Source organism: Oncorhynchus gorbuscha, linkage group LG23, assembly GCF_021184085.1.
Source record: "Oncorhynchus gorbuscha isolate QuinsamMale2020 ecotype Even-year linkage group LG23, OgorEven_v1.0, whole genome shotgun sequence".
NCBI classification, from domain to species: Eukaryota; Metazoa; Chordata; class Actinopteri; order Salmoniformes; family Salmonidae; genus Oncorhynchus; species Oncorhynchus gorbuscha.
In genome coordinates this window covers 49403858-49415047 of record NC_060195.1, presented here as the reverse complement: position 1 = coordinate 49415047, position 11190 = coordinate 49403858, and the positions used below count along the sequence as shown (strand labels likewise).

The 11190-nt window shown below is 43.9% G+C and overlaps 1 pseudogene; it reads right to left on the bottom strand.

Annotated features, from left to right (window-relative positions):
* Positions 1-781: 781 nt before the first annotated feature.
* On the bottom strand, positions 782-3258 carry LOC124010685 (annotated as a pseudogene).
* Positions 3259-11190: the final 7932 nt, after the last annotated feature.

Here is an 11190-nt window from a genome sequence, read left to right as displayed (position 1 = left end):
CACGTCGAACGTGCTGAACATGAATCTGGAGTGACGGTGAAAAAATCAGGATCTCGTCAAGGTAAACAAAAACAAAGATGTTCAGCATGTCACTCAGTACATCATTCACTAATGCCTGAAAGACAGCTGGAGCATTAGCGAGACCGAACGGCAGAACCCGGTATTCAAAATGCCCTAACGGAGTGTTAAACGCCGTTTTCCACTCGTCCCCCTTCCTGATGCGCACGAGATGGTAAGCGTTACGAAGGTCCAACTTAGTAAAGAACCTGGCTCCCTGCAGAATTTCGAAAACTGAAGACATAAGGGGAAGCGGATAACGATTCTTAACCGTTATGTCATTCAGCCCTCGATAATCCACGCAGGGGCGCAGGGTCCCGTCCTCCTCCTTAACAAAAAAGAACCCCGCTTCGGCGGGAGAGGAGGAAGGGACCACGGTACCGGTGTCGAGAGCTACAGACAAATAATCTTCGAGAGCCTTACGTTCGGTAGCCGACAGAGAGTCTAGTCTACCCCGTGGGGGAGTAGTACCCGGAAGGAGATCAATACAACAATCATACGACCGGTGAGGAGGAAGGGAGGTGGCCCTGGACCGACTGAAGACCGTGCGCAGATCATGATATTCGTCCGGCACATCTCGGTGTACTCATCCTTGCCTCTCTGGGGGCACTTGGATTCCCTCTTCGATCCAGACAAGGGCACAGGGATGACTCAGGGACCATGTCCAACCGTCCAGCAGGTGTGTCTCTGGCCTTGGGTGAGTGCTAGACGATGTGGTGCAGGTTCACGTAGTCGGAGAGAGGGGACCTCGGCTGGCTGCCGATGGAGCCCAGAGCCCAAACTCTTGGCTCTCATTGGATGCTGACAGCGAGGAGTACTTGGTGCTCTCACTGAAGTTTATGTTGGTATACTTGCCCGGGCTCCTGGGTTCCCCGGGCAAGAGGTGCTCGTTCATGCTGGGCAGGATCCTAAAGCTGTCGAGAGACAGCCGGTTGGGTCGCCCCATCCTCCCCCAGTGGGACGTCAGGCTCTCAGTCCCCCGGCTCTGTCTGATGGCCGAGGGCACCGAGGAGTTGAGCGTGGCCGCATTGGTCATCACTGAGAAGTAGTCATCTGACTCCCCACCTAGCGACTGATGGCCTTGAGGGCTCATCAGGACGTACTGGTCATCAGTGTTCCCCACCTCCTTGGAAGTCTGGTGGAGTTTGGTGGGGCGTGGCAGGGAGTCGGCAGAGTAGATGGAAGGCTCACCACCCGGAAGCTGCTCCAGGAAGGAGTCTGGGGGGATCTGCGAGGTGGCGTTGCTAGGGGACATGTTCATGTAGGTCGAGCGGCTCTCAGGGCTTTCAATGGACGACTTGTAGCTGCACCACATCCTCATGTAGCCACTGTCCTCCAAGGAGCCTCCGCTGCTGGGTGAGTTGGTCCGGTAGCCACCCCCGTCCTGGTGGATTTGGGCCCAGGGATTGATGATCTGCTTGGGAGCCGAGACACACATGGGGCTCATGGGCATGTAAGCGTCTGCCTTGCTGTTGTTTCTGTTGGATTCGGGGTAGGACACCTTTGGGGAGGCAGAGATGGAGCTTTTTCTGGAGTGGTGCTCACTGTTGGTGTGGTGGGCAGCCCACAATAGGGTGTACTCATCCAACGAGGCAGACGACAGCTGGGCGTGCACCCTCTGTTGGCGTGGTGTGGTGAGAGAGTATGTCTTCTTCCTGTACGCCTTCTCCAATGTCAGGCCCTCCTCCTGGCACGCCCGCTGTTGGTCATTCGTCCTGTCCATAATCATGTAGCCACACAGGTCTTTGGCCTCCCAGGAGGGGGGAGTGCTGGTGAGGGAGTCGTGGGTGTCACTCCTGGTGAGGGGTAGGAGCCTGGAGGTGTCGCCTGGGCTGGAGCTGTACTCGTCGCATAGCATGAAGCTTGCGTCACTGAGGGAACCTGATATGGAGGCACTGCAGCTGAAGGGGCGGTGGACAGCATCAGGGGTGGGGAGAGTCCCACTCATGGGAGAGAGGCAGATGGAACTGCAACCTGGGGGGGGGGAGTTGGAGACGGGCAAGGAGCGGCTGTGCTGGAGGCTGCACTCCAGTATCTGGCAGATGCACCCGCTGGAGAGTGTATTTGACCGGCTCAGGGGGATCCGGTTGGAGAGGGGACTGGTGGGACTCCCGCTCATAGATATTGACATAGACACTGGCCTGACCATGCTGCCATCACCCCCATTAGCAGTCCTTATCCGATAGGATGTGAACTTGCTCATTGGGGATGTGGCCACTATGCTGTTTGTTTTCAACCTCCTCACTAACCCTGTCTGACTTGGGGGAAGATTGTTCAAGTTGCGTCTTGTGGGCACTGAAATGGGGTTGGTTCTAGCCAACTGACTCTTGTTGCGAGGTCTGAATTCGGACAGCTCTTTCATGGCTTTCATTGCCTCTAGGATGGTTTCGTGGATGTTTTGCGCAACCACCGAGTCGTCAGCCTGTATCCAGAGCTCACCGGGGCCTGTGACAGCCGACCTACCAACCTCGATGAAGAAAAAGCTGTCAGAGTGGCCACATCTCCGGATATTCATGTAAACTGACAGCCGCAACCTCCGAGTTCAGTTTCACAAAGCTGATAGTCCGACTGGATAAACACCGCCTAAACACCCCTATTAAATGTTTTGTTTGACCCAGTCCTCTGGATTTCAAATTAACTTGCCATACCTCCTTGTAAAAGGCAGTGGTTGGCGTGATCATACCGTAATTCGCCTCCTCGAAACTGAAAAGAGAGTTAGACGCGGGGCTGTCATAGACTTTCCCCTCTTCCCCTCTTTCCCCTCTTCCATATCCGACAACACTTGAAACCAGCTCTCCTGCTCCTGCTCATTTTCGGCTGCCACTGCAAAGTATTCCTCCTCGGTGTAAAAGGCGATGAGGTGTTTGTGCTTAGAGTCAGCTCGCTTGTTTATGCAAAGATATGAGTCCAGCAGTATCACCCTTTATTTTTCCACTTCTTCTTGCTCTCATAGTATTCCAGCCGGGCAGGAAAGCTCTCGCTGGGTTCTCGCAACATGAAAAAACGTCTGTGTCCATGCTTCTCTTTCTTTAGATATCCACATTTCTTAATGTTATTACTGTTATTGGTCACATTAGACAACATCTGTCCTCCACTTGTTGGAGGACTCGCCATTCTAATGCGCACGCTTCACTTATTTTAGAGAAGTTGTTTGTGCTATTTCCCAAAGTACCGAAAAAACGATTGTAAATCCACTTTACTTATTCCATTACCCGAGACAGGTATTTCCTCCCGCTGTCTGCAACAGTTAAGCACCAAATAACACCACCGTGAATGCGCTGGAGAGAAAAACAACATGTGACATTATTACATCGAGTTCTGGCTTGCAATAAAAAGTAGAAGAAAACTACACAGTCATAAAAGGCGGCGCAACCTTGGAATGGCGTGCCTGTCAATCTAGCCAATTCTGCCCAACTCATTGGTGGAATGAACGAACAGCTGGTAAACGGGACCCGACTCACAGCAACCATAGCCATCCCTTCTGTTCTTTTAAACCCGACTCCTATATTACCCGTTTTTCCTTTCCATGTACATATAGTACAGCAGACATCACTGTAACATAGGGTAAATGTACCAAAATAGCCAATTAACGCCTCCTTCCGCTACATTGTAACGATGTAATAACCGAGTAAGTGTCCAAATGCAGGTGTTCTACATAGCAGAAATAGGCTAGATGTTGCCTCTTGCGTTGCACTCTGATCATTTTGGCAGAGACGCGCATAGCCTTCAGCATCGGTGCATAATATAGAGGATTACATTTTTTACATATTTTTTTGCTGTGGAAATACAATAGACCTACCCTGTATAATGTGGTAAACTGTGAATGTTGATTCTTTATCAAATGCGCAATATGTAGCTGAGCACTATTTGCATTGTTGTGAGACTGCAGTGCATGTCATGGAGCATAAGCATCGCCCTACTTTTAAATAACCGTGCGTTATGATATATTTTGCACGCTTGGGTATCCCTCTCCCTGTCCAGCAGAGAACTGCGTATACGACCTCTATATTCTTTCTACTTTCTACTCATGGTTCATCAACAAGCCTGCAATTTAAAGCATTTGATCTCCCAGATGGAACTGTGATAATTGCGTTTCCATGCACATTGATAGTTTTTCAACCAAATAATTTTAATCGCTTGTCATACTGTGGGAATCACGTTTAGGTTGGAGGGTGGCTATTTACATCGTGATGGTGATGACATGGATGAGATGTGTTTTTGGGGGTTCTATTTACTTGGTGCGTCAGGAGCTTCTATTACACGTAAAAGCCTGAAATGCTGCCACCGTCTGGCTATTTTGATATAACTTTATTTCTCGTGTGAAAAATAGTAATAATCTCACCAGACACTTCCAGTCTGGGGATGTTACATACAGGCCTACTGGAGCAACTTCGACTAGATATAATACCATTTATTTCATTTCATGTACTTAATCGACCCCTTAGCCCTATTCTGTTTTCTCTAAAATACAAATCTGCATGCACAGTTGACCTCTCAGCTAACACAACATTCTCAGTCATGGATAAATGATGCCCCCTACTCCCATTTGGTGTGTAGGCTATGCGTCATCAACACACTTGTTATTCATTGTGCTGTAAAAACAAGTGCTTAATATAGGCTAACCTAAGCACATGGTCCCTGCATAGAAAAACACCTCTGTTTGTAAAGCTACTGCTTTATTGATTTGTCTTATGGTGCATTTCCATACAGAATTTACACAAAAGGCTCTTTTCTACAGAAAAATACTTTTCTGTTTCCATCTATGTGGGCTGGCATTCGTATCTTACTGGGCCATGGCTCTAGGGGACTTGCTCTCACTTGGGGCCACTGGTACTTTTCAGCTGACCTTTACATAACAATGGCTAACTGTGAAGTTCAACATCTTCTCACAAAGCAACTGTTTGGATTATGCAGAGGTTGTTGATTCTGCTCCTCATTGCCGGGCCGGCAGGGTAGCCTAGTGGTTAGAGCGATGGACTAGAAACCGGAAGGTTGCTAGTTCATATCCCCAAGCTGACAAGGTACATGTTGAAAATAATAATAATTGTATGGTGAGGACGTGAGAAAATAACTGTGGAAAATATGCATACTTTCTTTATGAAACACCATTTTCCACACCCATGCTAGAGTGGCTAATGCCTAGGAATGCTAGTCTCGGATGTTCTGTATAGCATTCAGCCAATCAGGTTGAAGCAGTGCCCCTGGCTGAACACAGAGCGCAACATCAGGAAGTAGCATTAGCCACTCCGGCCTTGGGCTATGCTCTTCACAAGTCTACACTTGTCAGCCATAGCTATGGAAACCCAATTTTCGCTAGTATAACATAAGGGTGTAAACACTAGAGTATCACTGGTGTTACAGTCGAAAAGCAGCATTAGTGTCTTTACAATAAGCAGAGGAGCAAATATCTGCCAACTCTTGGATCATCCAGCCAATTGTGGGCCACAATGCTAAATACTACCTACATTTGATTTGTCTTGTCCTGCTCTCTGAACTTTAATGTCACAGCCTCCCTCCACCCCCAACCCTCTAACAGTCATATGAAACCCCACTCAACACCCCATTTAACCCCCCTGTCCTCCAGGCTCAGCTGCCCTGATTGGTTTCATAAGCTTTCAAAAAACACACACGTCAGAACAGATTAAATACAATCCCCAGGGCTGTCTAATAAGTGTTGTTCTCTGGTGTTATTGTTTATGGCATTGTGTTTGTGATCCTTGTGACGTTTGACCATTGCATATTTTTCTGTTTTTGATTAAAGTGTTGATTCAGAGGTTTAAGCTTGACCACAACATGTGTTCTTGGTACTAACCACCACCTCTTATCAGACAAAAAAACATAGTGTACTGAAGAGAGGGCTTTATAGCTACGATACTGGTAATCACCAAGAGAACCCTGGCCTGGCTTGGCCTTTCTGAGACAAACAGAAAACACACTTTTGTGTCATTGTTTTTGGTGGGAATTGTTGTTGTTATTAACCATTAACAGTGACTTAAACCATTTGTATTGGTTATTTAGGAAATTGTTAAAATCCACAAACTGAAAAAGTCAATCTTGGGCCTCCCGAGTGGCGCAGCGGTCTAAGGCACTGCAGTGCTTGAGGCGTCACTACAGTCCGGGTTAGGGGAGGGTTTGGCCGGCCGGGATGTCCTTGTCCCATCGCACTTTAGCGACTCCTGTGGCGGGCCGGGCGCATTCACTCTGACACAGTTGCCAGTTGATGCAGCTGGCTTCCAGGTTAGGTGAGCAGTGTGTCAAGAAGCAGTGTGGCTTGGCGGGGTCGTGGCGCATTGGCTCTCGACCTTTGCCTCTCCTGAGCCCTTACAGGAGTTGCAGCGGATGGGACAAGACTGTAATTACCAATTTGGGAGAAAAGGGGGTAAAAAAGTAAATGCTGACTCACAGCAAGCTGTAAATACATACATGTTTACAGAGAACGCACGTCGCTCACTGTATAGTACAGTGTTCCAGAAGAAACAGAATGTACGCTCTCTCTCCCTCGCTCCCTCAATGCTCTCTTACCCTGTTTCGCTCTCTTTAACGGTAATGTTTTTCTGTTTCTGTTGTTTATGTCCCTCCTTCAACCCCTCACTATCTAGCCTATAATCAAAAACCTTTCCACAAAAGTAGTGCTATGGTATTTTACTAGTCCTGTACGGGCCCTGTTGGCACTCCCACCCCCAAACATCTTCGCACAGCTATGTTTCTGTCTCTCTGTTTTTGTCGCTCGATCAAATCCCTCACCCTCTATATTCACGTGTTCTCTCCATATATGTGATAAATGTTTTATGATTCAAACATATATTTTTGTCTAGCAAATGTATTTCTGTTTCTTTGTTTTTGTCCTTCGTTCAACCCCCTCACCCTCTTTATTCATGTGTTCTTTCCATATACAGTACCACACCTACTCATTCAAGGGTTTTTCTTTATTTTTACTTTATTCCCCATTGTAGAAAAAAACTATGAAATAACACTTATGTAATCATGTACTAAACAAAAAAGTGTGAAACAAATCTAAATATATTTTATATTTTAGGTTCTTAAAAGTTAGCACCTTCAGCCTTGATGTCAGCTTTGCACACTCTTGGCATTCTCTCAACCAGCTTCACCTGGAATGCTTTTCCAACACTTTTTGAAGGAGTTCACACATATGCTGAGCACTTGTTGGCTGCTTTTCCTTCACTCTGCGGTCACACTCATCCCAAACCATCTCAATTGGGTTGAGGTCGGGTGATTGTGGAGGCCAGGTGATCTGATATATGTATATTATTTAACATTTATTTAACTAGGCAAGTCAGTTAAAAACAGATTCTTATTTTACAACCCCGGCCAAACCCTCCCCTAACCCAGATGATACCGGGTGCCAATTGTGCGCCGTACTATGGGACTCCAGTTCACGGCCAGTTGTGATACAGCCCAGGATCAAACCAGGTTCTGTATTGACGCCTGCAGTGCCTTGGACTGCTGCGCCACTTGGGAGCCAACACTCCGTCACATTTTTTCTTGGTCAAATGCCCTTACACAGCCTGGATGTGTGTTGGGTCATGGTCCTGTTGGAAAACAAATGATCGTCCCACTAAGTGCAAACCAGATGGGATGGCATACTGCTGCAGAATTCTGTGGTAGCCATGCTGGTTAAGTGTGCCTTGAATTATAAATAAATCACTGACAGAGTCTTTAATTTTATTAAACTTTAAACTAGGCAAGTCAGTTAAGAACAAATCCTTATTTACATTGACGGCGTAACCCGACCAAAACCCTTACCCGGACGACGCTGGGCCAATTGTGCGCTGCCATCATGGGATGGGACTACCAATCGCGGCCAGTTTTGATGCCTTAGTCCACGGTGTTCATTTAATCTCAAATAGACAGCACAACATAAATTGTACATCCAGAGTATATCAAACATGATTTAGAGCTTGTTTATGGAAAAGTGCTTATCTCTGTATTGCAATGTTGTAATTTGCTGAAAACTGTCCACAGTGCTCATTCAGTCTCGAATACACAGAACAGCAAAAATTGTACATCCAGAGAGCATCAAACATGATTTAGAGCTTGTTTATGGAAAAGTGCTTATTTTCTGTATTGCAATGTTGCAACTTGCTGAAAACTGTCCACAGTGCTCATTCAGTCTCGAATACACAGAACAGAAAAAAATTGGACATCCAGAGTGCATCAAACATGATTTAGAGCTTGTTTATGGAAAAGTGGTTATTTCTGTATTTCAATGTTGCAACTTGCTGAAAACTGTCCACAGTGCTCATTCAGTCTCGAATACACAGCACAGCAAAAATGGGACATCCAGAGTGCATCAAACATGATTTAGAGCTTGTTTATGGAAAAGTGCTTATCTCTGTATTGCAATGTTGCAACTTGCTGAAAACTGTCCACAGTGCTCATTCAGTCTCGAATACACAGAACAGCAAAAATTGGACATCCAGAGTGCATCAAACATGATATAGAGCTTGTTTATGGAGAAGTGGTTATTTCTGTATTTCAATGTTGCAACTTGCTGAAAACTGTCCACGGTGTTCATTTAATCTCAAATAGACAGCACAGCAAAAATTGTAAATCCAGAGGGCATCAAACATGATTTAGAGCTTGTTTATGGAAAAGTGCTTATCTCTGTATTGCAATGTTGCAACTTGCTGAAAACTGTCCACAGTGCTCATTCAGTCTCGAATACACAGAACAGCAAAAATTGGACATCAAGAGTGCATCAAACATGATTTAGAGCTTGTTTATGGAAAAGTGATTATTTCTGTATTTCAATGTTGCAACTTGCTGAAAACTGTCCATGGTGTTCATTTAATCTCAAATAGACAGCACAGCAAAAATTGTACATCCAGAGTGCATCAAACATGATTTAGAGCATGTTTATGGAAAAGTGCTTATTTCTGTATTGCAATGTTGCAACTTGCTGAAAACTGTCCACAGTGCTCATTCAGTCTCGAATACACAGAACAGCAAAAAATTGGACATCCAGAGTGCATCAAACATGATTTAGAGCTTGTTTATGGAAAAGTGGTTACTCCGGTATTTCAAAGTTGCAACTTGCTGAAAACTGTCCACGGTGTTCATTTAATCTCAAATAGACAGCACAGCCAAAATTGTACATCCAGAGTGCATTAAACATGATTTAGATCTTGTTTATGGAAAAGTGCTTATTTCTGTATTGCAATGTTGCAACTTGCTGAAAACTGCCCACAGTGCTCATTCAGTCTCGAATACACAGAACAGCAAAAATTGGACATCCAGAGTGCATCAAACATGATTTAGAGCTTGTTTATGGAAAAGTGCTTATTTTCTGTATTTCAATGTTGCAACTTGCTGAAAACTGTCCATGGTGTTCATTTAATCTCAAATATACAGCACAGCAAAATTAGGACATCCAGAGTGCAATCAAACATGATTTAGAGCTTGTTTATGGAAAAACATTTTTTCTGTATTTCAATGTTGCAACTTGCGGAAAACTGTCCACAATGTTAATTTCATCTTAAATAGACAGCACAGCAAAAATTGGACATCCAGAGTGCAATCAAACATGATTTAGAGCTTGTTTATGGAAGAAAAAAAACGTTTTTTTCTGTATTTCAATGTTGCAACTTGCTGAAAACTGTCCACAATGTTCATTTCATCTCAGATATACAGCGCAGAAAAATTGGACATCCAGAGTGCAATCAAACATGATTTAGAGCTTGTTTATGGAATTTTTTTTTTCTTCTGTATTTCAATGTTGCAACTTGCTGAAAACTGTCCACAATGTTCATTTCAATCTCAAATAGACAGCACAGCAAAAATTGGACATCCAGAGTGCAATCAAACATGATTTAGAGCTTGTTTATGGAAAAGTGGTTACTCCGGTATTTCAAAGTTGCAACTTGCTGAAAACTGTCCACGGTGTTCATTTAATCTCAAATAGACAGCACAGCCAAAATTGTACATCCAGAGTGCATTAAACATGATTTAGATCTTGTTTATGGAAAAGTGCTTATTTCTGTATTGCAATGTTGCAACTTGCTGAAAACTGCCCACAGTGCTCATTCAGTCTCGAATACACAGAACAGCAAAAATTGGACATCCAGAGTGCATCAAACATGATTTAGAGCTTGTTTATGGAAAAGTGCTTATTTTCTGTATTTCAATGTTGCAACTTGCTGAAAACTGTCCATGGTGTTCATTTAATCTCAAATATACAGCACAGCAAAATTAGGACATCCAGAGTGCAATCAAACATGATTTAGAGCTTGTTTATGGAAAAACATTTTTTCTGTATTTCAATGTTGCAACTTGCGGAAAACTGTCCACAATGTTCATTTCATCTTAAATGGATAGCATAGCAAAAAATTGGACATCCGGAGTGCAATCAAACATGATTTAGAGCTTGTTTATGGAAAAAAAACTTTTTCTGTATTTCAATGTTGCAACTTGCTGAAAACTGTCCACAATGTTCATTTCATCTCAAATAGACAGCACAGCAAAAATTGGACATCCAGAGTGCATCAAACATGATTTAGAGCTTGTTTATGCAAAAAAAACGTTTTTTCTGTATTTCAATGTTGCAACTTGCTGAAAACTGTCCACAATGTTAATTTCATCTCAAATAGACAGCACAGCAAAAATTGGACATCCAGAGTGCAATCAAACATGATTTAGAGCTTGTTTATGGAAGAAAAAAAAGTTTTTTCTGTATTTCAATGTTGCAACTTGCTGAAAACTGTCCACAATGTTCATTTCATCTCAAATAGACAGCACAGCAAAAATTGGACATCCAGAGTGCAATCAAACATGATTTAGAGCTTGTTTATGGAAAAAACGTTTTTTTCTGTATTTCAATGTTGCAACTTGCTGAAAACTGTCCACAATGTTCATTTCATCTCAAATAGACAGCACAGCAAAAATTGGACATCCAGAGTGCAATCAAACATGATTTAGAGCTTGTTTATGGAAAAAAAACTTTTTCTGTATTTCAATGTTGCAACTTGCTGAAAACTGTCCACAATGTTCATTTCATCTCAAATAGACAGCACAGCAAAAATTGGACATCCAGAGTGCAATCAAACATGATTTAGAGCTTGTTTATGGAAAAAAACTTTTTTCTGTATTTCAATGTTGCAACTTGCTGAAAACTGT